The sequence below is a fragment of the Schistocerca gregaria genome, chromosome 5 (assembly GCF_023897955.1).
Source record: "Schistocerca gregaria isolate iqSchGreg1 chromosome 5, iqSchGreg1.2, whole genome shotgun sequence".
Classification (NCBI taxonomy): Eukaryota; Metazoa; Arthropoda; class Insecta; order Orthoptera; family Acrididae; genus Schistocerca; species Schistocerca gregaria.
This window is the reverse complement of record NC_064924.1, coordinates 575,109,981-575,137,266: the sequence shown is the minus strand read 5'-3', so window position 1 is coordinate 575,137,266 and position 27,286 is coordinate 575,109,981. Positions and strand designations below refer to the sequence as shown.

General features: G+C 48.0%; 33 non-coding genes across 33 annotated transcripts; all 33 read right to left on the bottom strand.

The window, feature by feature from the left end:
- Positions 1–4,623: 4,623 nt before the first annotated feature.
- Trnan-guu (transfer RNA asparagine (anticodon GUU)) lies at positions 4,624–4,697 on the bottom strand. Its single transcript has one exon. It is a non-coding gene; the product is annotated as a tRNA-Asn (tRNA).
- A 1,483-nt stretch (positions 4,698–6,180) lies between these two features.
- Positions 6,181–6,252, bottom strand: Trnat-cgu (transfer RNA threonine (anticodon CGU)). The gene has a single exon. It is a non-coding gene; the product is annotated as a tRNA-Thr (tRNA).
- A 667-nt stretch (positions 6,253–6,919) lies between these two features.
- Positions 6,920–6,993, bottom strand: Trnan-guu (transfer RNA asparagine (anticodon GUU)). The gene has a single exon. It is a non-coding gene; the product is annotated as a tRNA-Asn (tRNA).
- A 333-nt stretch (positions 6,994–7,326) lies between these two features.
- Trnat-cgu (transfer RNA threonine (anticodon CGU)) lies at positions 7,327–7,398 on the bottom strand. Its single transcript has one exon. It is a non-coding gene; the product is annotated as a tRNA-Thr (tRNA).
- A 688-nt stretch (positions 7,399–8,086) lies between these two features.
- Trnan-guu (transfer RNA asparagine (anticodon GUU)) lies at positions 8,087–8,160 on the bottom strand. The gene has a single exon. It is a non-coding gene; the product is annotated as a tRNA-Asn (tRNA).
- A 332-nt stretch (positions 8,161–8,492) lies between these two features.
- Positions 8,493–8,564, bottom strand: Trnam-cau (transfer RNA methionine (anticodon CAU)). The gene has a single exon. It is a non-coding gene; the product is annotated as a tRNA-Met (tRNA).
- A 1,093-nt stretch (positions 8,565–9,657) lies between these two features.
- Trnat-cgu (transfer RNA threonine (anticodon CGU)) lies at positions 9,658–9,732 on the bottom strand. Its single transcript has one exon. It is a non-coding gene; the product is annotated as a tRNA-Thr (tRNA).
- A 686-nt stretch (positions 9,733–10,418) lies between these two features.
- On the bottom strand, positions 10,419–10,492 carry Trnan-guu (transfer RNA asparagine (anticodon GUU)). The gene has a single exon. It is a non-coding gene; the product is annotated as a tRNA-Asn (tRNA).
- A 318-nt stretch (positions 10,493–10,810) lies between these two features.
- Positions 10,811–10,882, bottom strand: Trnat-cgu (transfer RNA threonine (anticodon CGU)). Its single transcript has one exon. It is a non-coding gene; the product is annotated as a tRNA-Thr (tRNA).
- Positions 10,883–11,570: 688 nt separating this feature from the next.
- Positions 11,571–11,644, bottom strand: Trnan-guu (transfer RNA asparagine (anticodon GUU)). Its single transcript has one exon. It is a non-coding gene; the product is annotated as a tRNA-Asn (tRNA).
- Positions 11,645–11,976: 332 nt separating this feature from the next.
- Trnam-cau (transfer RNA methionine (anticodon CAU)) lies at positions 11,977–12,048 on the bottom strand. The gene has a single exon. It is a non-coding gene; the product is annotated as a tRNA-Met (tRNA).
- Positions 12,049–13,141: 1,093 nt separating this feature from the next.
- On the bottom strand, positions 13,142–13,216 carry Trnat-cgu (transfer RNA threonine (anticodon CGU)). The gene has a single exon. It is a non-coding gene; the product is annotated as a tRNA-Thr (tRNA).
- Positions 13,217–13,902: 686 nt separating this feature from the next.
- Positions 13,903–13,976, bottom strand: Trnan-guu (transfer RNA asparagine (anticodon GUU)). Its single transcript has one exon. It is a non-coding gene; the product is annotated as a tRNA-Asn (tRNA).
- A 318-nt stretch (positions 13,977–14,294) lies between these two features.
- On the bottom strand, positions 14,295–14,366 carry Trnat-cgu (transfer RNA threonine (anticodon CGU)). The gene has a single exon. It is a non-coding gene; the product is annotated as a tRNA-Thr (tRNA).
- Positions 14,367–15,054: 688 nt separating this feature from the next.
- Positions 15,055–15,128, bottom strand: Trnan-guu (transfer RNA asparagine (anticodon GUU)). Its single transcript has one exon. It is a non-coding gene; the product is annotated as a tRNA-Asn (tRNA).
- Positions 15,129–15,460: 332 nt separating this feature from the next.
- Positions 15,461–15,532, bottom strand: Trnam-cau (transfer RNA methionine (anticodon CAU)). Its single transcript has one exon. It is a non-coding gene; the product is annotated as a tRNA-Met (tRNA).
- Positions 15,533–16,625: 1,093 nt separating this feature from the next.
- Positions 16,626–16,700, bottom strand: Trnat-cgu (transfer RNA threonine (anticodon CGU)). Its single transcript has one exon. It is a non-coding gene; the product is annotated as a tRNA-Thr (tRNA).
- Positions 16,701–17,386: 686 nt separating this feature from the next.
- Trnan-guu (transfer RNA asparagine (anticodon GUU)) lies at positions 17,387–17,460 on the bottom strand. Its single transcript has one exon. It is a non-coding gene; the product is annotated as a tRNA-Asn (tRNA).
- Positions 17,461–17,778: 318 nt separating this feature from the next.
- On the bottom strand, positions 17,779–17,850 carry Trnat-cgu (transfer RNA threonine (anticodon CGU)). The gene has a single exon. It is a non-coding gene; the product is annotated as a tRNA-Thr (tRNA).
- Positions 17,851–18,538: 688 nt separating this feature from the next.
- Positions 18,539–18,612, bottom strand: Trnan-guu (transfer RNA asparagine (anticodon GUU)). The gene has a single exon. It is a non-coding gene; the product is annotated as a tRNA-Asn (tRNA).
- A 317-nt stretch (positions 18,613–18,929) lies between these two features.
- Positions 18,930–19,002, bottom strand: Trnat-cgu (transfer RNA threonine (anticodon CGU)). The gene has a single exon. It is a non-coding gene; the product is annotated as a tRNA-Thr (tRNA).
- A 558-nt stretch (positions 19,003–19,560) lies between these two features.
- Trnan-guu (transfer RNA asparagine (anticodon GUU)) lies at positions 19,561–19,634 on the bottom strand. Its single transcript has one exon. It is a non-coding gene; the product is annotated as a tRNA-Asn (tRNA).
- A 318-nt stretch (positions 19,635–19,952) lies between these two features.
- On the bottom strand, positions 19,953–20,024 carry Trnat-cgu (transfer RNA threonine (anticodon CGU)). The gene has a single exon. It is a non-coding gene; the product is annotated as a tRNA-Thr (tRNA).
- A 688-nt stretch (positions 20,025–20,712) lies between these two features.
- Trnak-cuu (transfer RNA lysine (anticodon CUU)) lies at positions 20,713–20,786 on the bottom strand. The gene has a single exon. It is a non-coding gene; the product is annotated as a tRNA-Lys (tRNA).
- Positions 20,787–21,104: 318 nt separating this feature from the next.
- Positions 21,105–21,176, bottom strand: Trnat-cgu (transfer RNA threonine (anticodon CGU)). The gene has a single exon. It is a non-coding gene; the product is annotated as a tRNA-Thr (tRNA).
- Positions 21,177–23,259: 2,083 nt separating this feature from the next.
- Positions 23,260–23,331, bottom strand: Trnat-cgu (transfer RNA threonine (anticodon CGU)). The gene has a single exon. It is a non-coding gene; the product is annotated as a tRNA-Thr (tRNA).
- A 558-nt stretch (positions 23,332–23,889) lies between these two features.
- On the bottom strand, positions 23,890–23,963 carry Trnan-guu (transfer RNA asparagine (anticodon GUU)). Its single transcript has one exon. It is a non-coding gene; the product is annotated as a tRNA-Asn (tRNA).
- A 318-nt stretch (positions 23,964–24,281) lies between these two features.
- On the bottom strand, positions 24,282–24,353 carry Trnat-cgu (transfer RNA threonine (anticodon CGU)). Its single transcript has one exon. It is a non-coding gene; the product is annotated as a tRNA-Thr (tRNA).
- A 559-nt stretch (positions 24,354–24,912) lies between these two features.
- Positions 24,913–24,986, bottom strand: Trnak-cuu (transfer RNA lysine (anticodon CUU)). Its single transcript has one exon. It is a non-coding gene; the product is annotated as a tRNA-Lys (tRNA).
- A 318-nt stretch (positions 24,987–25,304) lies between these two features.
- On the bottom strand, positions 25,305–25,376 carry Trnat-cgu (transfer RNA threonine (anticodon CGU)). Its single transcript has one exon. It is a non-coding gene; the product is annotated as a tRNA-Thr (tRNA).
- Positions 25,377–25,934: 558 nt separating this feature from the next.
- On the bottom strand, positions 25,935–26,008 carry Trnan-guu (transfer RNA asparagine (anticodon GUU)). The gene has a single exon. It is a non-coding gene; the product is annotated as a tRNA-Asn (tRNA).
- Positions 26,009–26,326: 318 nt separating this feature from the next.
- Positions 26,327–26,398, bottom strand: Trnat-cgu (transfer RNA threonine (anticodon CGU)). The gene has a single exon. It is a non-coding gene; the product is annotated as a tRNA-Thr (tRNA).
- Positions 26,399–26,955: 557 nt separating this feature from the next.
- Trnak-cuu (transfer RNA lysine (anticodon CUU)) lies at positions 26,956–27,029 on the bottom strand. The gene has a single exon. It is a non-coding gene; the product is annotated as a tRNA-Lys (tRNA).
- Positions 27,030–27,286: the final 257 nt, after the last annotated feature.

Below are 27,286 nucleotides of genomic sequence, written 5' to 3'. Positions count from 1 at the left end.
CAAAATGGTAGCATCTGCTTATGCCTCTTCACATGGATAACGTGCATGCACACTGTAGCGAGGCTCATAAACGAATGACATCGCCAAGCAGTTCAACTTTTTGGAGAGCATTCAGTTGCCTCATACTATGCTGTTGTACACATGCCCTTACCTTGTGAAGTAAATCTCTATAATTTACAGCAATGGTATTGTGTATCTTCCGGCGAAACTCAAGTCCTAAGCACTTTATACTGGTAAGTTCCCGTAATCGGGCATGGTTGAGGAAATGTATTCCCCGTCCGACATTCATGATTCCAGATTTTTGCCAGTTCACCTTCGCCCCTGATGCCGCCGCATATCGTTAAAGTATTTCAAGTGAGGACCTCACTTCTTGCGCGTTCACGACAAGAAAGCCGACATCATCTGCATACGCACGGCACACAATTTTCTGTCTATTGATTTCCAATCCCTGCAAACGTTCAGTTAGCGTAACAAGCAGAGGTTCTATGGCGATGGCAAAGAGAGCCATCGACATCGGACAGCCTTGCCTCACCGAACACGCGATATCAATCGCACCACTGAGGCGACCATTAATTTGGATTCGCGAAGTACTATTACGGATCATATTGTCGATTACTTGCGTGAACTGGTGCGGAAATCCCAATTCTCGCATGACGTGGAGAAGGAATCGGTGGCTCACTCTGTCGAATGCTTTTTCAAAGTCTATCATTAAGAGGGCGCATTTTAATTTGCAGGCCTCCGCTACGGCTATCACATCTCTGTAATCCGTGAGCGTGTGGTAAATAGATCTATTTCTACCAACACTCGTTTGATACTGTCCTGTGATTGTGGACATGACATTTTTGAGCCGTTGGCTGAGGACACGGGCGAATAGTTTATAATCACTATTTAACAACGTGAGAGGTCTCAAGTTTGTTGGGTTGTCACTGCACGGGGTCTTGGGCAGTAAAACAACAATTCCCTGTCGAAATTCCTGCGGAATAACGTTACATGGGTTCATGAGTTCGTTACATATTGCAAGTAGTTTCGATTTCATCTGCGGCCAGAAGGTTTGATATACTTCTGCAGGTAGGCCGTCCGAACCTGGAGATTTATTTTTCGGACTCCGTAGGATAATGTCTGTTAATTCATCTTCTGCCACCTCTGTAATAAGCTGATTTGCCTCTGTGGGGCCGAGTCTCCGTGATAAATTTGTCGTAAAATCCGCAAACACGGTATCATCTGTTATTTTATTGGACATCAGGTCTCGATAGTACTCTTCAATCGCACTCAAGATTGCACTTTGTTTAGTAACTATGGCACCAGTGCTGGTTCGGATCTGTGTAAGGACTTTCCGACGGCCTCGTCGACTTTCACGTAACATGTGATACATGGCAGCCTCTTCTTCTTGCACCGTCGTAGTAACTCGCGCCCGAACTTGGAAACCTTCCAACTGTTTCCGTTGCAGCGTTAAAATTTTTGCCTGAATTCTTTTGATCTGTGCAAAATTGCCGATATCGGTCGCGTCAAATTTATGTATCTCCCGAAGACACTGTAAGTAAAATTCCATCGTCCGTATGTGCCACTGATTTTTCTGACGGGAGTAAAACATTAAAGTTTTCCTAATTTGAGGTTTGGCGCATTGGAGCCACCACTCGATCGCGGAGTTGTAGGAATTGAATTTACGTTCACAGACCGTCCAAGTGGACAGGAAGGCTTCTCGACATGCAGTATCTTGCAAATGTGCAATGTTGAACTTCCATAACCCTCGACTCAGGTAGGTTTCCTGTTGTTTCATGTTGACGGTACAGATATAGGCAGCATGGTCGGAAAATACAGTAGGCCATATTTCGGTCTGTAGCAGGTGTTGCTTTAAATTACACGATATGTAAATTCTATCTAACCTACTTGCCGAATGACTGGTAAAATGTGTAAAACCCACTGCCATTCCGTGCGTGGACGTCCAGGTGTCAGTTAAGCGGAGTTCTTGACTGATCTGTTCTAATTCAACACACCGATTGAAGTGCGGAGTTTGATCTATTTGACTAAGCACACAATTGAAATCTCCGCCAAAAATGACATCAGTGTAGTTGGTCCCGAAGAGGGGAAGGATCTCGTGGCGGAAAAATTCTGCACGGCGTTGCCTATTACTGGACCCAGAAGGTGTGTAAATATTAATCAGTCTGATGTTATTGACAGTTACTGCTATCCCTCTGCCGGTCACAAGTTTTGCCTCACAATTGGCAATGATCCCTTCTTTTAAGAGTAATGCTGTTCCAAGATCGAAACCGTTGCCAGGGTTTATGAACGCGTTATACCCGGCTATGTGGTCTAACTCGATATCACTCACTTCCTGAAGCATTGTTATATGTATGTCAGCTGCGTATAACAAGTCTTGTAAGTTTTTCAGATTCAAATCGCTACGTATCTTATTGATATTGAGAGTCTAGGTGGTCATTGATGTTTCGTACGAAAGGAGTAGACGTTAGGATACGTCAGCTAGCTGTGAATTGGAGGCGCTGACAGTTTCGCTCGTGTGAGTAGCCATGGCCACGTGGACTTTGCTTCCATCAACTGCTGAGAGAGGGGGCAAGGAGCCAGTCGCAGGTGTTGAATCCTCCTGCATCTCTACATCATCTTCATTCGTTTCACACTCGTCTGCCCAATTAGGAGAGGAAAGTGCGCCTACTGGTTCAGGATCTGGTGGATTCGTATCCGGTGGCTCAGTGTGCTGAATCGGCATCTCATCTTGTCTGCTGTCGGACGTCGCGGGCGGCTCCGACACGGTGTTGTCAGATCGTGGTGTGTTATGTGAGCGCGAAGTCGAGGCGACAGCGTCAGCTGGTCCTTCTTATAATTTCTGACCGATTAATTTTGCCTTTCCCCGCAAGCTCGGTGCTGTATCTTCCGCACCTTGATGAGCCATCCTCCGTTTTTTATTTTTCTTCGGAGATCTATTACCGCGTATTACTGCGTCAGAGTTCGGCATCGTTTCAGTCACTTGTTCGGACATGGTAGCAGGAGTCAGGGACACCTCCGTTAACTCTGCACCCTGTATGGGTTGTTCTACCACCATATCACTGGTCCTGTTAGTGTCATGGGTTTCAGAAACAGCCATCCTGGACGTGACTGGAGAGTCCTGTGATGCTACGTTAACTGCGAGACTGGGTCCGGCAGGTGGATCACGAATCGGTTGTATTGCCGGCTCACCGCGAGCAACCGACACGTACGATACCGGTAATGTTGACATTGCGGGAGGGCGAACACTCTCTCCGGTTGGAAGTTGAACAACACGACGTTGTAAACATTCAGCACGCGCATGTCCCGTCGAGTTACATCTAGCACATGTCCTAGGTTGGCCATCATACATTTCGACTGCACGGTACCCACAAACCGTGACGTACGACGGAATGTGTCGTTGCAAGTCTACTTTAAGCTGCCTGACGCCATTCAACACCGTATATTTATGTTACTCAAAACTTTGCCATATGGCGACATCGCAACATTTCTCTGATCGTCTGGTACCTCAAAGGGTAGTTCAAAAAAGCGAATTGCTCTAAGCCCAAGCCCTGCGTGGGAAACAGTAACTACACCCACATTGCCATCACTATGCTTAAACTTCAAACCGGAACAAAAATCGGCATCTCTCATCTTGATATAAACTATGCTAGACAAAATCGACAAATGTATACCAATAATCTGATCGATTCCAATTTTCATCACGTCTTCGAGGAAATCCTCGATTTCGAAAGAGGTTGGTCGAGCAAATGAATTATCGAAAGTTAACTTCAAAGTATCTATCCTCATAGCTTGTGTCATCACTGATTCATCAACATCATTCCTCACACGCAAGAATAACCGCTGCTAGCGAGCGACTTACCCCGCAGAAGTAAACAAGCCAGCCACAGCGCTGAGCACAGACAACCGCACGCCACTGCCACTGAGCTAAGAAGGCGGCAGCTTTGCATTTGCGAGCTATCCCCGAATTCTCACATCATCATACTGAATCTTGCAGCCCTCGACCAGATAATTGATTTGGCGCACTGCTGCTGCTGGGAGTGTCCACATTGCCGTTCTCCAAATCTCTCGACTGTTTCGCCCTTACGATCGGCGACGACCGTCAGGCCACCAAACGTTTGCGGTCTGCAATTTCTTGTCCTAGTGCACAGCTTGTGGGATAACGTGGCTCGAGTGCGAAATGCGCCTTTCGGCTGCTCTCTCCGGTTACAGTTTGCTGTTGTTCACAGTGGCACTGGCGTTGCCCATGGGGCTTCATGTAAGGCGACTGCACGTCGCTCGGCCAACAGCGGCCTACTGCAGACCGACACTTAAGAGACACAAAATACAAATCGACATCAAGAAACAGCCCCTGTCATATGGCACTCGCGACGTATACGCTAAAATTGAACGTAAATAAAACGTCTTTTGTAGTAGGCGTCGCTCCACTGCAGTGTCACACATGGTGAATAAATAGGAAAAGAGTAGAACGTCTGTGTAGGGCCATGCTTTTACATACAGTGCCACCTGCCTGAATGTGTATAAGCATCTGTGGCATCACTCCATCGCAGCCAAATTGCCACACTAGCTGTGTATCTCTAACAAAGTTGACGTATGTCCTACCCTCGGTGACGTTTCAATCGATTTCGCCCCCTGGTGGGCTCGAACCACCAACCTTTCGGTTAACAGCCGAACGCGCTAGCCGATTGCGCCACAGAGGCGTTGATTTTGGCTCACATGTGCTCTGTATATCAACGCAATTCGTACACATTCTGCAGGAATCTCGCAGAATGGTAGCCTCTGCTTATGCCTCTTCACATGGATAACGTGCATGCACACTGTAGCGAGGCTCATAAACGAATGACATCGCCAAGCATGACATTATACTACAAAATGCATACAAACCACTGTTCTGCCTATGCATTCGGAAAACCTCCTAGGCCAGTAGAATACTTGTCATAGGTTGTAGAACATCCCTTTCATTCAGTGTACTGCCATGTGATAGATATTGCTCGTGGTAGCTCCGCACGTTGCAGGAAAGTTAAAAATATGGATGCCTTCTATGACGTTCGAACTCACGACCCCTGGTTTACGAGGTCAGTGCACTACCACTGAGCTAAGAGGGCGGCAGCCTTGAATTTGCGAGCTATCCCCGAATTCCCACTTCATCATACTGAATCTTGCAGCCCTCGACCAGATAATTGATTTGGCGCACTGCTGCTGCTGGGAGTGTCCACATTACCGTTCTCCAAATCTCTCGACTGTTTCGCCCTTACGATCGGCGACAACCGTCTGGCCACCAAAAGTTTGCGGTCTGCAATTTCTTGTCCTAGTGCACAGCTTGTGGGATAGCGTGGCTCGACTGCGAAATGCGCCTTTCGGCTCCTCTCTCTGGCTACAGTTTGCTGTTGTTCACAGTGGCACTGGCGTTGCCCATGGGGCTTCATGTAAGGCAACTGCACGTCGTCCGGCCAACAGCGGCCTACTGCAGACCGACACTTAAGAGACACAAAATACAGGCCCTGTCATATGGCACTCGCGACGTATACGCTGAAATTGAATGTAAATAAAACGTCTTTTGTAGTGGGCGTCTCTCCACTGCAGTGTCACACATGGTGAATAAATAGGAAAACAGTAGAACGTCTGTGTAGGGCCATGTTTTTACCTACAGTGCTACCTGCCTGAATGTGTATAAGCATCTGTGGCATCACTCCTTCGCAGCCAAATAGCCACACTAGCTGTGTATCTCTAACAAAGTTGACGTATGTCCTCACCTCGGTGACGGTTAAAACGATTTCGCCCCTGGGTGGGCTCGAACCACCAACCTTTCGGTTAACAGCCGAACACGCTAGCCGATTGCGCCACGGAGTTGTCGACTTTGGCTCACTTTTGCTCTCAATATCAACGCAATTCGTACACATTCTGCAGGAATCTCGCAGAATGGTAGCATCTGCTTATGCCTCTTCACATGGACAACGTACATGCACACTGTAGCGACGCCCATAAACGAATGACATCGCCAAGCATGACATTATACTACAAAATGCATACAAACCACTGTTCTGCCTATGCATTCAGAAAACCTCCTGGACCAGTAGAATACTTGTCATAGGTTGTAGAACATCCCTATCATTCAGTGTACTGCCATGTGATAGATATTGCTCGAGGTAGCTCCGCACGTTGCAGGAAAGTTAAAAAAACGGATGTGTTCTGTGAGGTTCGAACTCACGACCACTGGTTTACGAGACCAGTGCTCTACCACTGAGCTAAAAACGCGGCAGCTTTGCATTTGCTAGTTGTCTCCGAAATCTCTCTTCATCATACTGAATCTTGCAGCCCTCGACCAGATAATTGATTTGGAGCACTGCTGCTGCTGTATCCACATTGAAGTTCTCCAAATCTCTCGACTGTTTCGCCCTTATGGTCGGCCACGACCATATGGCGACCAAAAGTTTGCGGTCTGCAATTTCTTGTCCCAGTGCACAGCTTGTGGGATAGCGTGGCTCGACTGCGAAATGCGCCTTTCGGCTCCTTTCTCTGGCTACAGTTTGCTGTTGTTCACAGTGGCACTGGCGTTGCCCATGGGGCTTCATGTAAGGCGACTGCACGTCGTCCGGCCAACAGCGGCCTACTGCAGACCGACACTTAAGAGACAAAAAATACATGCCCTGTCATATGGCACTCGCGACGTATACGCTGAAATTGAATGTAAATAAAACGTCTTTTGTAGTGGGCGTCGCTCCACTGCAGTGTCACACACGGTGAATAAATAGGAAAACAGTAGAACGTCTGTGTAGGGCCATGTTTTTACCTACAGTGCCACCTGCCTGAATGTGTATAAGCATCTGTGGCATCACTCCTTCGCAGCCAAATTGCCACACTAGCTGTGTATCTCTAACAAAGTTGATGTATGTCCTCAACTCGGTGACGGTTAAAAAGATTTCGCCCCCAGGTGGGCTCGAACCACCAACCTTTCGGTTAACAGCCGAACACGCTAGCCGATTGCGCCACAGAGGCGTTGACTTCGGTTAACTTATGCTCTGTATATCAACGCAATTCGTACACATTCTGCAGGAATCTCGCAGAATGGTAGCATCTGCTTATGCCTCTTCACATGGATAACGTGCATGTACACTGTAGCGAGGCTCATAAACGAAGGACATCGCCAAGCATGACATTATACTACAAAATGCATACAAACCACTGTTCTGCCTATGCATTCTGAAAACCTCCTAAGCGAGTAGAATACTTGTCATAGTTTGTAGAACATCCCTTTCATTCAGTGTACTGCCATGTGATAGATATTGCTCGAGGTAGCTCAGCACGTTCCAGGAAAGTTAAAAAAATGGATGCCTTCTGAGAGGTTCGAACTCACGACCCCTGGTTTACGAGACCAGTGCTCTACCACTTAGCTAACAAGGCGGCAGCCTTGAATTTGGCTAGCTATCCCCGAATTCCCACTTCATCATACTGAATCTTGCAGCCCTCGACCAGATAATTGATTTGGCGCACTGCTGCTGCTGGGAGTGTCCACATTACCGTTCTCCAAATCTCTCGACTGTTTCGCCCTTACGATCGGCGACAACCGTCTGGCCACCAAAACTTTGCGGTCTGCAATTTCTTGTCCTACTGCACAGCTTGTGGGATAGCGTGGCTCGACTGCGAAATGCTCCTTTCGGCTCCACTCTCTGGCTACAGTTTGCTGTTGTTCACAGTGGCACTGGCGCTGCCCATGGGGCTTCATGTAAGGCGACTGCACGTCGCTTGGCCAACAGCGGCCTACTGCAGACCGACACTTAAGAGACAAAATACAAATCGACATCGAGAGACAGGCCCTGTCATTTGGCACTCGCGACGTATACGCTGAAATTGAATGTAAATAAAACGTGTTTTGTAGTGGGCGTCGCTCCACTGCAGTTTCACACATGGTGAATAAATAGGAAAACAGTAGAACGTCTGTGTAGGGCCATGTTTTTACCTACAGTGCCACCTGCCTGAATGTGTATAAGCACCTGTGGCATCACTCCTGCGCAGCCAAATTGCCACACTAGCTGCGTATCTCTAACAAAGTTGATGTATGTCCTCACCTCGGTGACGGTTAAAACGACTTCGCCCCTGGGTGGGCTCGAACCACCAACCTTTCAGTTAACAGCCCAACACGCTAGCCGATTGCGCCACAGAGGCGTTGACTTTGGCTACTTGTGCTCTGTATATCAACGCAATTCGTACACATTCTGCAGGAATCTCGCAGAATGGTAGCATCTGCATATGCCTCTTCACATGGATAACGTGCATGCACACTGTAGCGAGGCTCATAAACGAAGGACATCGCCAAGCATGACATTATACTACAAAATGCATACAAACCACTGTTCTGCCTATGCATTCAGAAAACCTCGTACGCCAGTAGAATACTTGTCATAGGTTGTAGAACATCCCTTTCATTCAGTGTACTGCCATGTGATAGATATTGCTCGAGGTAGCTCCGCACGTTGCAGGAAAGTTAAAAAAATGGATGCCTTCTGTGAGGTTCGAACTCACGACATCTGGTTTATGAGACCAGTGCTCTATCACTGAGCTACGAACGCGGCAGCTTTGCATTTGCGAGCTATCCCCGAATTCTCTCTTCATCATACTGAATCTTGCAGCCCTCGACCAGATAATTGATTTGGCGCACTGCTGCTGCTGGTAGTGTCCACATTACCGTTCTCCAAATCTCTCGACTGTTTCGCCCTTACGATCGGCGACGACCGTCTGGCCACCAAGAGTTTGCGGTCTGCAATTTCTTGTCCTAGTGCACAGCTTGTGGAATAGCGTGGCTCGACTGCGAAACGCGCCTTTCGGCTCCTCTCTCTGGCTATAGTTTGCTGTTTTTTACAGTGGCACTGTCTTTGCCCATGGGGCTTCATGTAAGGCGACTGCACGTCGCTTGGCCAACAGCGGCCTACTGCAGACCGACACTTAAGAGACAAAATCGAAATCGACATCGAGAGACAGGCCCTGTCATATGGCACTCGCGACGTATACGCTGAAATTGAATGTAAATAAAACGTGTTTTGGAGTGGGCGTCGCTCCACTGCAGTGTCACACATGGTGAATAAATAGGAAAACAGTAGAACGTCTGTGTAGGGCCATGTTTTTACCTACAGTGCCACCTGCCTGAATGTGTATAAGCATTTGTGGCATCACTCCTTCGCAGCCAAATTGCGACACTAGCTGTGTAACACTAACAAAGTTGATGGATGTCCTCATTTCAGTGACGGTTAAACCGATTTCGTCCCCGGGTGGGTTTGAACCACCAACCCTTCGGTTAACAGCCGATCGTGCTAGCCGATTGCGCCACGGAGGCGTTGACTTTGGCTAGCTTGTGCTCTGTATATCAACGCAATTCGTACACATTCTGCAGGAATCTCGCAGCATGGTAGCATCTGCTTATGCCTCTTCACATGGATAACGTGCATGCACACTGTAGCGAGGATCATAAACGAATGACATCGCCAAGCATGACATTATACTACAAAATGCATACAAACCACTTTCCTGCCTTTGCATTCAGAAAACCTCCTAAGCCAGTAGAATACTTGTCATAGGTTGTAGAACATCCCTTTCATTCAGTGTACTGCCATGTGATAGCTTTGCTCGAGGTAGCTCCGCACGTTGCAGGAACGATAAAAAAATGGGTGCCTTCTGTGAGGTTCGAACTCACGACCCCTGGTTTACGAGACCAGTGCTCTACCACTAAGCTAAGAAAACGGCAGCTTTGCATTTGCGAGCTATCCCCGAATTCTCACTTCATCATACTGAATCTTGCAGCCCTTGACCAGATAATTGATTTGGCGCACTGCTGCTGCTGGGAGTGTCCACATTACCGTTCTCCAAATCTCTCGACTGTTTCGCCCTTACGATCGGCGACGACCGTCTGGCCACCAAAAGTTTGCGGTCTGCAATTTCTTGTCCTAGTGCACAGCTTGTGGGATAGCGTGGCTCGACTGCAAAATGCGCCTTTCGGCTCCTCTCTCTGGCTACAGTTTGCTGTCGTTCACAGTGGCACTGGCGTTGCCCATGGGGCTTCATGTAAGGCGACTGCACGTCGCTCGGCCAACAGCGGCGTACTGCAAACCGACACTTAAGAGACACAAAATACAAATCGACATCGAGATACAGGCCCTGTCATATGGCACTCGCGACGTATACGCTCAAATTGAATGTAAATAAAAAGTCTTTTGTAGTGGGCGTCGCTCCACTGCAGTGTCACACATGGTGAATAAATAGGAAAACAGTAGAACGTCTGTGTATGGCCATGTTTTTACCTACAGTGCCACCTGCCTGAATGTGTATAAGAATCTGTGGCATCACTCCTTCGCAGCCAAATTGCCAGACTAGCTGTGTATCTATAACAAAGTTAACGTATGTCCTCACATCGGTGACGGTTAAAACTATTTCGCCCCCGGGTGGGCTCGAACCACCAACCTTTCGGTTAACAGCCGAACGCGCTAGCCGATTGCGCCACGGAGGCGTTGACTTTGGCTCACTTTTGCTTTCTATATCAACGCAATCCGTACACATTCTGCAGGAATCTCGCAGAATGGTAGCATCTGCTTACGCCTCTTCACATGTATAACGTGCATGCACACTGTAGCGACGCTCATAAACGAATGACATTATACTACTAAATGCATACAAACCACTGTTCTGCCTATGCATTCAGAAAACCTCCTAGGCCAGTAGAATACTTGTCATAATTTGTAGAACATCCCTTTCATTCAGTGTACTGCCATGTGATAGATATTGCTCGAGGTAGCTCCGCACGTTGCAGGAAAGTTAAAAAAATGGATTCCTTCTGTGAGGTTCGAACTCACGACTCCTGGTTTACGAGACCAGTGCTCTACCACTGAGCTAAGAAGGCGGCAGCTTTGAATTTGCGAGCTATGCCGAATTCTCACTTCATCACACTGAATCTTGCAGCCCTCGACCAGATATTTAATTTGGCGCACTGCTGCTGCTGGGAGTGTCCACATTGCCGTTCTCCAAATCTCTCGACTGTTTCGCCCTTACGATCGGCGACGACCGTCAGCCCACCAAAAGTTTGCGGTCTGCAATTTCTTGTCCTGGTGCACAGCTTGTGGGATAACGTGGCTCGACTGCGAAATGCGCCTTTCGGCTCCACTCTCTGGCTACAGTTTGCGATTGTTCACAGTGGCACTGGCGTTGCCCATGGGGCTTCATGTAAGGCGACTGCACGTCGCTCGGCCAACAGCGGCCTACTGCAGACCGACACTTAAGAGACACAAAATACAAATCGACATCGAGAGACAGGCCCTGTCATATGGCACTCGCGACGTATACGCTGAAATTGAATGTAAATAAAACGTCTTTTGTAGTGGGCGTCGCTCCACTGCAGTGTCACACATGGTGAATAAATAGGAAAACAGTAGAACGTCTGTGTAGGGCCATGTTTTTACCTACAGTGCCACCTGCCTGAATGTGTATAAGCACCTGTGGCATCACTCCTGCGCAGCCAAATTGCCACACTAGCTGCGTATCTCTAACAAAGTTGATGTATGTCCTCACCTCGGTGACGGTTAAAACGACTTCGCCCCTGGGTGGGCTCGAACCACCAACCTTTCAGTTAACAGCCCAACACGCTAGCCGATTGCGCCACAGAGGCGTTGACTTTGGCTACTTGTGCTCTGTATATCAACGCAATTCGTACACATTCTGCAGGAATCTCGCAGAATGGTAGCATCTGCATATGCCTCTTCACATGGATAACGTGCATGCACACTGTAGCGAGGCTCATAAACGAAGGACATCGCCAAGCATGACATTATACTACAAAATGCATACAAACCACTGTTCTGCCTATGCATTCAGAAAACCTCGTACGCCAGTAGAATACTTGTCATAGGTTGTAGAACATCCCTTTCATTCAGTGTACTGCCATGTGATAGATATTGCTCGAGGTAGCTCCGCACGTTGCAGGAAAGTTAAAAAAATGGATGCCTTCTGTGAGGTTCGAACTCACGACATCTGGTTTATGAGACCAGTGCTCTATCACTGAGCTACGAACGCGGCAGCTTTGCATTTGCGAGCTATCCCCGAATTCTCTCTTCATCATACTGAATCTTGCAGCCCTCGACCAGATAATTGATTTGGCGCACTGCTGCTGCTGGTAGTGTCCACATTACCGTTCTCCAAATCTCTCGACTGTTTCGCCCTTACGATCGGCGACGACCGTCTGGCCACCAAGAGTTTGCGGTCTGCAATTTCTTGTCCTAGTGCACAGCTTGTGGAATAGCGTGGCTCGACTGCGAAACGCGCCTTTCGGCTCCTCTCTCTGGCTATAGTTTGCTGTTTTTTACAGTGGCACTGTCTTTGCCCATGGGGCTTCATGTAAGGCGACTGCACGTCGCTTGGCCAACAGCGGCCTACTGCAGACCGACACTTAAGAGACAAAATCGAAATCGACATCGAGAGACAGGCCCTGTCATATGGCACTCGCGACGTATACGCTGAAATTGAATGTAAATAAAACGTGTTTTGGAGTGGGCGTCGCTCCACTGCAGTGTCACACATGGTGAATAAATAGGAAAACAGTAGAACGTCTGTGTAGGGCCATGTTTTTACCTACAGTGCCACCTGCCTGAATGTGTATAAGCATTTGTGGCATCACTCCTTCGCAGCCAAATTGCGACACTAGCTGTGTAACACTAACAAAGTTGATGGATGTCCTCATTTCAGTGACGGTTAAACCGATTTCGTCCCCGGGTGGGTTTGAACCACCAACCCTTCGGTTAACAGCCGATCGTGCTAGCCGATTGCGCCACGGAGGCGTTGACTTTGGCTAGCTTGTGCTCTGTATATCAACGCAATTCGTACACATTCTGCAGGAATCTCGCAGCATGGTAGCATCTGCTTATGCCTCTTCACATGGATAACGTGCATGCACACTGTAGCGAGGATCATAAACGAATGACATCGCCAAGCATGACATTATACTACAAAATGCATACAAACCACTTTCCTGCCTTTGCATTCAGAAAACCTCCTAAGCCAGTAGAATACTTGTCATAGGTTGTAGAACATCCCTTTCATTCAGTGTACTGCCATGTGATAGCTTTGCTCGAGGTAGCTCCGCACGTTGCAGGAACGATAAAAAAATGGGTGCCTTCTGTGAGGTTCGAACTCACGACCCCTGGTTTACGAGACCAGTGCTCTACCACTAAGCTAAGAAAACGGCAGCTTTGCATTTGCGAGCTATCCCCGAATTCTCACTTCATCATACTGAATCTTGCAGCCCTTGACCAGATAATTGATTTGGCGCACTGCTGCTGCTGGGAGTGTCCACATTACCGTTCTCCAAATCTCTCGACTGTTTCGCCCTTACGATCGGCGACGACCGTCTGGCCACCAAAAGTTTGCGGTCTGCAATTTCTTGTCCTAGTGCACAGCTTGTGGGATAGCGTGGCTCGACTGCAAAATGCGCCTTTCGGCTCCTCTCTCTGGCTACAGTTTGCTGTCGTTCACAGTGGCACTGGCGTTGCCCATGGGGCTTCATGTAAGGCGACTGCACGTCGCTCGGCCAACAGCGGCGTACTGCAAACCGACACTTAAGAGACACAAAATACAAATCGACATCGAGATACAGGCCCTGTCATATGGCACTCGCGACGTATACGCTCAAATTGAATGTAAATAAAAAGTCTTTTGTAGTGGGCGTCGCTCCACTGCAGTGTCACACATGGTGAATAAATAGGAAAACAGTAGAACGTCTGTGTATGGCCATGTTTTTACCTACAGTGCCACCTGCCTGAATGTGTATAAGAATCTGTGGCATCACTCCTTCGCAGCCAAATTGCCAGACTAGCTGTGTATCTATAACAAAGTTAACGTATGTCCTCACATCGGTGACGGTTAAAACTATTTCGCCCCCGGGTGGGCTCGAACCACCAACCTTTCGGTTAACAGCCGAACGCGCTAGCCGATTGCGCCACGGAGGCGTTGACTTTGGCTCACTTTTGCTTTCTATATCAACGCAATCCGTACACATTCTGCAGGAATCTCGCAGAATGGTAGCATCTGCTTACGCCTCTTCACATGTATAACGTGCATGCACACTGTAGCGACGCTCATAAACGAATGACATTATACTACTAAATGCATACAAACCACTGTTCTGCCTATGCATTCAGAAAACCTCCTAGGCCAGTAGAATACTTGTCATAATTTGTAGAACATCCCTTTCATTCAGTGTACTGCCATGTGATAGATATTGCTCGAGGTAGCTCCGCACGTTGCAGGAAAGTTAAAAAAATGGATTCCTTCTGTGAGGTTCGAACTCACGACTCCTGGTTTACGAGACCAGTGCTCTACCACTGAGCTAAGAAGGCGGCAGCTTTGAATTTGCGAGCTATGCCGAATTCTCACTTCATCACACTGAATCTTGCAGCCCTCGACCAGATATTTAATTTGGCGCACTGCTGCTGCTGGGAGTGTCCACATTGCCGTTCTCCAAATCTCTCGACTGTTTCGCCCTTACGATCGGCGACGACCGTCAGCCCACCAAAAGTTTGCGGTCTGCAATTTCTTGTCCTGGTGCACAGCTTGTGGGATAACGTGGCTCGACTGCGAAATGCGCCTTTCGGCTCCACTCTCTGGCTACAGTTTGCGATTGTTCACAGTGGCACTGGCGTTGCCCATGGGGCTTCATGTAAGGCGACTGCACGTCGCTCGGCCAACAGCGGCCTACTGCAGACCGACACTTAAGAGACACAAAATACAAATCGACATCGAGAGACAGGCCCTGTCATATGGCACTCGCGACGTATACGCTGAAATTGAATGTAAATAAAACGTCTTTTGTAGTGGGCGTCGCTCCACTGCAGTGTCACACATGGTGAATAAATAGGAAAACAGTAGAACGTCTGTGTAGGGCCATGTTTTTACCTACAGTGCCACCTGCCTGAATGTGTATAAGCACCTGTGGCATCACTCCTGCGCAGCCAAATTGCCACACTAGCTGCGTATCTCTAACAAAGTTGATGTATGTCCTCACCTCGGTGACGGTTAAAACGACTTCGCCCCTGGGTGGGCTCGAACCACCAACCTTTCAGTTAACAGCCCAACACGCTAGCCGATTGCGCCACAGAGGCGTTGACTTTGGCTACTTGTGCTCTGTATATCAACGCAATTCGTACACATTCTGCAGGAATCTCGCAGAATGGTAGCATCTGCATATGCCTCTTCACATGGATAACGTGCATGCACACTGTAGCGAGGCTCATAAACGAAGGACATCGCCAAGCATGACATTATACTACAAAATGCATACAAACCACTGTTCTGCCTATGCATTCAGAAAACCTCGTACGCCAGTAGAATACTTGTCATAGGTTGTAGAACATCCCTTTCATTCAGTGTACTGCCATGTGATAGATATTGCTCGAGGTAGCTCCGCACGTTGCAGGAAAGTTAAAAAAATGGATGCCTTCTGTGAGGTTCGAACTCACGACATCTGGTTTATGAGACCAGTGCTCTATCACTGAGCTACGAACGCGGCAGCTTTGCATTTGCGAGCTATCCCCGAATTCTCTCTTCATCATACTGAATCTTGCAGCCCTCGACCAGATAATTGATTTGGCGCACTGCTGCTGCTGGTAGTGTCCACATTACCGTTCTCCAAATCTCTCGACTGTTTCGCCCTTACGATCGGCGACGACCGTCTGGCCACCAAGAGTTTGCGGTCTGCAATTTCTTGTCCTAGTGCACAGCTTGTGGAATAGCGTGGCTCGACTGCGAAACGCGCCTTTCGGCTCCTCTCTCTGGCTATAGTTTGCTGTTTTTTACAGTGGCACTGTCTTTGCCCATGGGGCTTCATGTAAGGCGACTGCACGTCGCTTGGCCAACAGCGGCCTACTGCAGACCGACACTTAAGAGACAAAATCGAAATCGACATCGAGAGACAGGCCCTGTCATATGGCACTCGCGACGTATACGCTGAAATTGAATGTAAATAAAACGTGTTTTGGAGTGGGCGTCGCTCCACTGCAGTGTCACACATGGTGAATAAATAGGAAAACATTAGAACGTCTGTGTAGGGCCATGTTTTTACCTACAGTGCCACCTGCCTGAATGTGTATAAGCATTTGTGGCATCACTCCTTCGCAGCCAAATTGCGACACTAGCTGTGTAACACTAACAAAGTTGATGGATGTCCTCATTTCAGTGACGGTTAAACCGATTTCGTCCCCGGGTGGGTTTGAACCACCAACCCTTCGGTTAACAGCCGATCGTGCTAGCCGATTGCGCCACGGAGGCGTTGACTTTGGCTAGCTTGTGCTCTGTATATCAACGCAATTCGTACACATTCTGCAGGAATCTCGCAGCATGGTAGCATCTGCTTATGCCTCTTCACATGGATAACGTGCATGCACACTGTAGCGAGGATCATAAACGAATGACATCGCCAAGCATGACATTATACTACAAAATGCATACAAACCACTTTCCTGCCTTTGCATTCAGAAAACCTCCTAAGCCAGTAGAATACTTGTCATAGGTTGTAGAACATCCCTTTCATTCAGTGTACTGCCATGTGATAGCTTTGCTCGAGGTAGCTCCGCACGTTGCAGGAACGATAAAAAAATGGGTGCCTTCTGTGAGGTTCGAACTCACGACCCCTGGTTTACGAGACCAGTGCTCTACCACTAAGCTAAGAAAACGGCAGCTTTGCATTTGCGAGCTATCCCCGAATTCTCACTTCATCATACTGAATCTTGCAGCCCTTGACCAGATAATTGATTTGGCGCACTGCTGCTGCTGGGAGTGTCCACATTACCGTTCTCCAAATCTCTCGACTGTTTCGCCCTTACGATCGGCGACGACCGTCTGGCCACCAAAAGTTTGCGGTCTGCAATTTCTTGTCCTAGTGCACAGCTTGTGGGATAGCGTGGCTCGACTGCAAAATGCGCCTTTCGGCTCCTCTCTCTGGCTACAGTTTGCTGTCGTTCACAGTGGCACTGGCGTTGCCCATGGGGCTTCATGTAAGGCGACTGCACGTCGCTCGGCCAACAGCGGCGTACTGCAAACCGACACTTAAGAGACACAAAATACAAATCGACATCGAGATACAGGCCCTGTCATATGGCACTCGCGACGTATACGCTCAAATTGAATGTAAATAAAACGTCTTTTGTAGTGGGCGTCGCTCCACTGCAGTGTCACACATGGTGAATAAATAGGAAAACAGTAGAACGTCTGTGTATGGCCATGTTTTTACCTACAGTGCCACCTGCCTGAATGTGTATAAGAATCTGTGGCATCACTCCTTCGCAGCCAAATTGCCAGACTAGCTGTGTATCTATAACAAAGTTAACGTATGTCCTCACATCGGTGACGGTTAAAACTATTTCGCCCCCGGGTGGGCTCGAACCACCAACCTTTCGGTTAACAGCCGAACGCGCTAGCCGATTGCGCCACGGAGGCGTTGACTTTGGCTCACTTTTGCTCTCTATATCAACGCAATCCGTACACATTCTGCAGGAATCTCGCAGAATGGTAGCATCTGCTTACGCCTCTTCACATGTATAACGTGCATGCACACTGTAGCGACGCTCATAAACGAATGACATTATACTACTAAATGCATACAAACCACTGTTCTGCCTATGCATTCAGAAAACCTCCTAGGCCAGTAGAATACTTGTCATAATTTGTAGAACATCCCTTTCATTCAGTGTACTGCCATGTGATAGATATTGCTCGAGGTAGCTCCGCACGTTGCAGGAAACTTAAAAAAATGGATTCCTTCTGTGAGGTTCGAACTCACGACTCCTGGTTTACGAGACCAGTGCTCTACCACTGAGCTAAAAAGGCGGCAGCTTTGAATTTGCGAGCTATGCCGAATTCTCACTTCATCACACTGAATCTTGCAGCCCTCGACCAGATATTTAATTTGGCGCACTGCTGCTGCTGGGAGTGTCCACATTGCCGTTCTCCAAATCTCTCGACTGTTTCGCCCTTACGATCGGCGACGACCGTCAGCCCACCAAAAGTTTGCGGTCTGCAATTTCTTGTCCTGGTGCACAGCTTGTGGGATAACGTGGCTCGACTGCGAAATGCGCCTTTCGGCTCCACTCTCTGGCTACAGTTTGCGATTGTTCACAGTGGCACTGGCGTTGCCCATGGGGCTTCATGTAAGGCGACTGCACGTCGCTCGGCCAACAGCGGCCTACTGCAGACCGACACTTAAGAGACACAAAATACAAATCGACATCGAGAGAGAGGCCCTGTCATATGGCACTCGCGACGTATACGCTGAAATTGAATGTAAATAAAACGTCTTTTGTAGTGGGCGTCGCTCCACTGCAGTGTCACACATGGTGAATAAACAGGAAAACAGTAGAACGTCTGTGTAGGGCCATGTTTTTTCCTACAGTGCCACCTGCCTGAATGTATATAAGCATCTGTGGCATCACTCCTTCGCAGCCAAATTGCCACACTAGCTGTGTATCCCTAACAAAGTTGACGTATGTCCTCACCTCGGTGACGGTTAAAACGATTTCGCCCCCGGGTGGGCTCGAACCACCAACCTTTCGGTTAACAGCCGAACGCGCTAGCCGATTGCGCCACGGAGGCGTTGACTTTGGCTCACTTTTGCTCTCTATATCAACGCAATTCGTACACATTCTGCAGGAATCTCGCAGAATGGTAGCATCTGCTTATGCCTCTTCACATGTATAACGTGCATGCACACTGTAGCGACGCTCATAAACGAATGACATTATACTGCTAAATGCATACAAACCACTGTTCTGCCTATGCATTCAGAAAACCTCCTAGGCCAGTGGAATACTTGTCATAGGTTGTAGAACATCCCTTTCATTCAGTGTACTGCCATGTGATAGATATTGCTCGAGGTAGCTCCGCGCGTTGCAGGAAAGTTAAAAAAATGGAGTCCTTCTGTGAGGTTCGAACTCACGACTCCTGGTTTACGAGACCAGTGCTCTACCACTGAGCTAAAAAGGCGGCAGCTTTGAATTTGCGAGCTATCCCCGAATTCTCACTTCATCACACTGAATCTTGCAGCCCTCGACCAGATAATTGATTTGGCGCACTGCTGCTGCTGGGAGTGTCCACATTGCCGTTCTCCAAATCTCTCGACTGTTTCACCCTTACGATCGGCGACGACCGTCTGGCCACCAAAAGTTTGCGGTCTGCAATTTCTTGTCCCGTCGCTCGGCCGACAGCGGCCTACTGCAGACCGACACTTAAGAGACACAAAATACAAATCGACATCGAGAGACAGGCCCAGTCATATGGCACTCGCGACGTATACGCTGAAATTGAATGTAAATAAAACGTCTTTTGTAGTGGGCGTCGCTCCACTGCAGTGTCACACATGGTGAATAAATAGGAAAACATTAGAACGTCAGTGTAGGACCATGTTTTTACCTACAGTGCCAACTGCCTGAATGTGTATAAGCATCTGTGGCATCACTCCTTCGCAGCCAAATTGCCACACTAGCTGTGTATCTCTAACAAAGTTGACGTATGTCCTCACATCGGTGACGGTTAAAACGATTTCGCCGTCGGGTGGGCTCGAACCACCAACCTTTCGGTTAACAGCCAAACGCGCTAGCCGATTGCGCCACGGAGGCGTTGACTTTGGCTCACTTTTGCTCTCTATATCAACGCAATCCGTACACATTCTGCAGGAATCTCGCAGAATGGTAGCATCTGCTTATGCCTCTTCACATGTATAACGTGCATGCACACTGTAGCGACGCTCATAAACGAATGACATTATACTACTAAATGCATACAAACCACTGTTCTGCCTATGCACTCAGAAAACCTCCTAGGCCAGTAGAATACTTGTCATAGGTTGTAGAACATCCCTTTCATTCAGTGTACTGCCATGTGATAGATATTGCTCGAGGTAGCTCCGCACGTTGCAGGAAAGTTAAAAAAATGGATTCCTTCTGTGAGGTTCGAACTCACGACTCCTGGTTTACGAGACCAGAGCTCTACCACTGAGCTAAAAAGGCGGCAGCTTTGAATTTGCGAGCTATCCCGAATTCTCACTTCATCACACTGAATCTTGCAGCCCTCGACCAGATATTTAATTTGGCGCACTGCTGCTGCTGGGAGTGTCCACATTGCCGTTCTCCAAATCTCTCGACTGTTTCGCCCTTACGATAGGCGACGACCGTCATGCCACCAAAAGTTTGCGGTCTGCAATTTCTTGTCCTGGTGCACAGCTTGTGGGATAACGTGGCTCGACTGCGAAATGCGCCTTTCGGCTCCACTCTCTGGCTACAGTTTGCGATTGTTCACAGTGGCACTGGCGTTGCCCATGGGGCTTCATGTAAGGCGACTGCACGTCGCTCGGCCAACAGCGGCCTACTGCAGACCGACACTTAAGAGACACAAAATACAAATCGACATCGAGAGACAGGCCCTGTCATATGGCACTCGCGACGTATACGCTGAAATTGAATGTAAATAAAACGTCTCTTGTAGTGGGCGTCGCTCCACTGCAGTGTCACACATGGTGAATAAACAGGAAAACAGTAGAACGTCAGTGTAGGACCATGTTTTTACCTACAGTGCCAACTGCCTGAATGTGTATAAGCATCTGTGGCATCACTCCTTCGCAGCCAAATTGCCACACTAGCTGTGTATCTCTAACAAAGTTGACGTATGTCCTCACATCGGTGACGGTTAAAACGATTTTGCCACCCGGTGGGCTCGAACCACCAACCTTTCGGTTAAGCGCCGAACGCGCTAGCCGATTGCGCCACGGAGGCGTTGACTTTGGCTCACTTTTGCTCTCTATATCAACGCAATTCGTACACATTCTGCAGGAATCTCGCAGAATGGTAGCACCTGCTTATGCCTCTTCACATGTATAACGTGCATGCACATTGTAGCGACGCTCATAAACGAATGACATTATACTACTAAATGCATACAAACCACTGTTCTGCCTATGCATTCAGAAAACCTCGTACGCCAGTAGAATACTTGTCATAGGTTGTAGAACATCCCTTTCATTCAGTGTACTGCCATGTGATAGATATTGCTCGAGGTAGCTCCGCGCGTTGCAGGAAAGTTAAAAAAATGGATTCCTTCTGTGAGGTTCGAACTCACGACTCCTTGTTTACGAGACCAGTGCTCTACCACTGAGCTAAAAAGGCGGCAGCTTTGAATTTGCGAGCTATCCCCGAATTCTCACTTCATCACACTGAATCTTGCAGCCCTCGACCAGATAATTAATTTGGCGCACTGCTGCTGCTGGGAGTGTCCACATTGCCATTCTCCAAATCTCTCGACTGTTTCGCCCTTACGATCGGTGACGACCGTCAGGCCACCAAAAGTTTGCGGTCTGCAATTTCTTGTCCCGTCGCTCGGCCAACAGCGGCCTACTGCAGACCGACACTTAAGAGACACAAAATACAAATCGACATCGAGAGACAGGCCCTGTCATATGGCACTCGCGACGTATACGCTGAAATTGAATGTAAATTAAACGTCTTTTGTAGTGGGCGTCGCTCCACTGCAGTGTCACACATGGTGAATAAATAGGAAAACAGTAGAACGTCTGTGTAGGACCATGTTTTTACCTACAGCGCCACATGCCTGAATGTGTATAAGCATCTGTGGCATCACTCCTTCGCAGCCAAATTGCCACACTAGCTGTGTATCTCTAACAAAGTTGACGTATGTCCTCACATCGGTGACGGTTAAAACGATTTCGCCCCCGCGTGGGCTCGATCCACCAACCTTTGGGTTAACAGCCGAACCCGCTAGCCGATTGCGCCACGGAGGCGTTGACTTTGGCTTACTTTTGCTCTCTATATCAAAGCAATTCGTACACATTCTGCAGGAATCTCGCAGAATGGTAGCATCTGCTTATGCCTCTTCACATGTATAACGTGCATGCACACTGTACATCTACATCTACATGACTACTCTGCAATTCACATTTAAGTGCTTGGCAGAGGGTTCATCGAACCACAATCATACTATCTCTCTACTATTCCACTCCCGAACAGCGAGCGGGAAAATCGAACACCTAAACCTTTCTGTTCGAGCTCTGATTTCTCTTATTTTATTTTGATGATCATTCCTACCTATGTAGGTTGGGCTCAACAAAATATTTTCGCATTCGGAAGAGAAAGTTGGTGACTGAAATTTCGTAAAAAGGTCTCGCCGCGACGAAAAACGTCTATGCTGTAATGACTTCCATCCCAACTCGTGTATCATATCTGCCACACTCTCTCCCCTATAACGCGATAATACAAAACGAGCTGCCCTTCTTTGCACCCTCTCGATGTCCTCCGTCAATCCCACCTGGTAAGGATCCCACACCGCGCAGCAATATTCTAACAGAGGACGAACGAGTGTAGTGTAAGCTGTCTCTTTAGTGGACTTGTTGCATCTTCTAAGTGTCCTGCCAATGAAACGCAACCTTTGGCTCGCCTTCCCGACAATATTATCTATGTGGTCCTTCCAACTGAAGTTGTTTGTAATTTTAACACCCAGGTACTTAGTTGAATTGACAGCCTTGAGAATTGTACTATTTATCGAGTAATCGAATTCCAACGGATTTCTTTTGGAACTCATGTGGATCATCTCACACTTTTCGTTATTTAGCGTCAACTGCCACCTGACACACCATACAGCAATCTTTTCTAAATCGCTTTGCAGCTGATACTGGTCTTCGGATGACCTTACTAGACGGTAAATTACAGCATCATCTGCGAACAACCTAAGAGAACTGCTCAGATTGTCACCCAGGTCATTTATATAGATCAGGAACAGTAGAGGTCCCAGGACGCTTCCCTGGGGAACACCTGATATCACTTCAGTTTTACTCGATGATTTGCCGTCTATTACTACGAACTGCGACCTTCCTGACAGGAAATCACGAATCCAGTCGCACAACTGAGACGATACCCCATAGCTCCGCAGCTTGATTAGAAGTCGCTTGTGAGGAACGGTGTCAAAAGCTTTCCGGAAATCTAGAAATACGGAATCAACTTGAGATCCCCTGTCGATAGCGGCCATTACTTCGTGCGAATAAAGAGCTCATAAACGAATGACATTATACTACTAAATGCATACAAACCACTGTTCTGCCTATGCATTCAGAAAACCTCGTACGCCAGTAGAATACTTGTCATAGGTTGTAGAACATCCCTTTCATTCAGTGTACTGCCATGTGATAGATATTGCTCGAGGTAGCTCCGCACGTTGCAGGAAAGTTAAAAAAATGGATTCCTTCTGTGAGGTTCGAACTCACGACTCCTGGTTTACGAGACCAGTGCTCTACCACTGAGATAAAAAGGCGGCAGCTTTGAATTTGCGAGCTATCCCCGAATTCTCACTTCATCACACTGAATCTTGCAGCCCTCGACCAGATAATTAATTTGGCGCACTGCTGCTGCTGGGAGTGTCCACATTGCCGTTCTCCAAATCTCTCGACTGTTTCGCCCTTACGATCGGCGACGACCGTCAGGCCACCAAAAGTTTGCGGTCTGCAATTTCTTGTCCCGTCGCTCGGCCAACAGCGGCCTACTGCAGACCGACACTTAAGAGACACAAAATACAAATCGACATCGAGAGACAGGCCCTGTCACATGGCACTCGCGACGTATACGCTGAAATTGAATGTAAATAAAACGTCTTTTGTAGTGGGCGTCGCTCCACTGCAGTGTCACACATGGTGAATAAACAGGAAAACAGTAGAACGTCTGTGTAGGGCCATGTTTTTACCTACAGTGCCACCTGCCTGAATGTATATAAGCATCTGTGGCATCACTCTTTCGCAGCCAAATTGCCACACTAGCTGTGTATCCCTAACAAAGTTGACGTATGTCCTCACCTCGGTGACGGTTAAAACGATTTCGCCCCCGGGTGGGCTCGAACCACCAACCTTTCGGTTAACAGCCGAACGCGCTAGCCGATTGCGCCACGGAGGCGTTGACTTTGGCTCACTTTTGCTCTCTATATCAACGCAATTCGTACACATTCTGCAGGAATCTCGCAGAATGGTAGTATCTGCTTATGCCTCTTCACATGTATAACGTGCATGCACACTGTAGCGACGCTCATAAACGAATGACATTATACTACTAAATGCATACAAACCACTGTTCTGCCTATGCATTCAGAAAACCTCCTAGGCCAGTGGAATACTTGTCATAGGTTGTAGAACATCCCTTTCATTCAGTGTACTGCCATGTGATAGATATTGCTCGAGGTAGCTCCGCGCGTTGCAGGAAAGTTAAAAAAATGGATTCCTTCTGTGAGGTTCGAACTCACGACTCCTGGTTTACGAGACCAGTGCTCTACCACTGAGCTAAAAAGGCGGCAGCTTTGAATTTGCGAGCTATCCCCGAATTCTCACTTCATCATACTGAATCTTGCAGCCCTCGACCAGATACTTGATTTGGCGCACTGCTGCTGCTGGGAGTGTCCACATTGCCGTTCTCCAAATCTCTCGACTGTTTCACCCTTACGATCGGCGACGACCGTCTGGCCACCAAAAGTTTGCGGTCTGCAATTTCTTGTCCCGTCGCTCGGCCGACAGCGGCCTACTGCAGACCGACACTTAAGAGACACAAAATACAAATCGACATCGAGAGAGAGGCCCAGTCATATGGCACTCGCGACGTATACGCTGAAATTGAATGTAAATAAAACTTTTTTTTGTAGTGGGCGTCGCTCCACTGCAGTGTCACACATGGTGAATAAATAGGAAAACATTAGAACGTCAGTGTAGGACCATGTTTTTACCTACAGTGCCACCTGCCTGAATGTGTATAAGCATCTGTGGCATCACTCCTTCGCAGCCAAATTGCCACACTAGCTGTGTATCTCCAACAAAGTTGACGTATGTCCTCACATCGGTGACGGTTAAAACGATTTTGCCACCCGGTGGGCTCGAACCACCAACCTTTCGGTTAAGCGCCGAACGCGCTAGCCGATTGCGCCACGGAGGCGTTGACTTTGGCTCACTTTTGCTCTCAATATCAACGCAATTCGTACACATTCTGCAGGAATCTCGCAGAATGGTAGCACCTGCTTATGCCTCTTCACATGTATAACGTGCATGCACATTGTAGCGACGCTCATAAACGAATGACATTATACTACTAAATGCATACAAACCACTGTTCTGCCTATGCATTCAGAAAACCTCGTACGCCAGTAGAATACTTGTCATAGGTTGTAGAACATCCCTTTCATTCAGTGTACTGCCATGTGATAGATATTGCTCGAGGTAGCTCCGCGCGTTGCAGGAAAGTTAAAAAAATGGATTCCTTCTGTGAGGTTCGAACTCACGACTCCTGGTTTACGAGACCAGTGCTCTACCACTGAGCTAAAAACGCGGCAGCTTTGAATTTGCGAGCTATCCCCGAATTCTCACTTCATCACACTGAATCTTGCAGCCCTCGACCAGATAATTAATTTGGCGCACTGCTGCTGCTGGGAGTGTCCACATTGCCATTCTCCAAATCTCTCGACTGTTTCGCCCTTACGATCGGTGACGACCGTCAGGCCACCAAAAGTTTGCGGTCTGCAATTTCTTGTCCCGTCGCTCGGCCAACAGCGGCCTACTGCAGACCGACACTTAAGAGACACAAAATACAAATCGACATCGAGAGACAGGCCCTGTCATATGGCACTCGCGACGTATACGCTGAAATTGAATGTAAATAAAACGTCTTTTGTAGTGGGCGTCGCTCCACTGCAGTGTCACACATGGTGAATAAATAGGAAAACAGTAGAACGTCTGTGTAGGACCATGTTTTTACCTACAGCGCCACATGCCTGAATGTGTATAAGCATCTGTGGCATCACTCCTTCGCAGCCAAATTGCCACACTAGCTGTGTATCTCTAACAAAGTTAACGTATGTCCTCACATCGGTGACGGTTAAAACGATTTCGCCCCCGGGTGGGCTCGAACCACCAACATTTCGGTAAACAGCCAAACGCGCTAGCCGATTGCGCCACGGAGGCGTTGACTTTGGCTTACTTTTGCTCTCTATATCAACGCAATCCGTACACATTCTGCAGGAATCTCGCAGAATGGTAGCATCTGCTTATGCCTCTTCACATGTATAACGTGCATGCACACTGTAGCGACGCTCATAAACGAATGACATTATACTACTAAATGCATACAAACCACTGTTCTGCCTATGCATTCAGAAAACCTCCTAGGCCAGTAGAATACTTGTCATAATTTGTAGAACATCCCTTTCATTCAGTGTACTGCCATGTGATAGATATTGCTCGAGGTAGCTCCGCACGTTGCAGGAAAGTTAAAAAAATGGATTCCTTCTGTGAGGTTCGAACTCACGACTCCTGGTTTACGAGACCAGTGCTCTACCACTGAGCTAAAAAGGCGGCAGCTTTGAATTTGCGAGCTATCCCGAATTCTCACTTCATCACACTGAATCTTGCAGCCCTCGACCAGATATTTAATTTGGCGCACTGCTGCTGCTGGGAGTGTCCACATTGCCGTTCTCCAAATCTCTCGACTGTTTCACCCTTACGATCGGCGACGACCGTCTGGCCACCAAAAGTTTGCGGTCTGCAATTTCTTGTCCCGTCGCTCGGCCGACTGCGGCCTACTGCAGACCGACACTTAAGAGACACAAAATACAAATCGACATCGAGAGACAGGCCCAGTCATATGGCACTCGCGACGTATACGCTGAAATTGAATGTAAATAAAACGTCTTTTGTAGTGGGCGTCGCTCCACTGCAGTGTCACACATGGTGAATAAATAGGAAAACATTAGAACGTCAGTGTAGGTCCATGTTTTTACCTACAGTGCCACCTGCCTGAATGTGTATAAGCATCTGTGGCATCACTCCTTTGCAGCCAAATTGCCACACTAGCTGTGTATCTCCAACAAAGTTGACGTATGTCCTCACCTCGGTGACGGTTAAAACGATTTTGCCACCCGGTGGGCTCGAACCACCAACATTTCGGTTAAGCGCCGAACGCGCTAGCCGATTGCGCCACGGAGGCGTTGACTTTGGCCCACTTTTGCTCTCTATATCAACGCAATTCGTACACATTCTGCAGGAATCTCGCAGAATGGTAGCACCTGCTTATGCCTCTTCACATGTATAACGTGCATGCACATTGTAGCGACGCTCATAAACGAATGACATTATACTACAAAATGCATACAAACCACTGTTCTGCCTATGCATTCAGAAAACCTCGTAGGCCAGTAGAATACTTGTCATAGGTTGTAGAACATCCCTTTCATTCAGTGTACT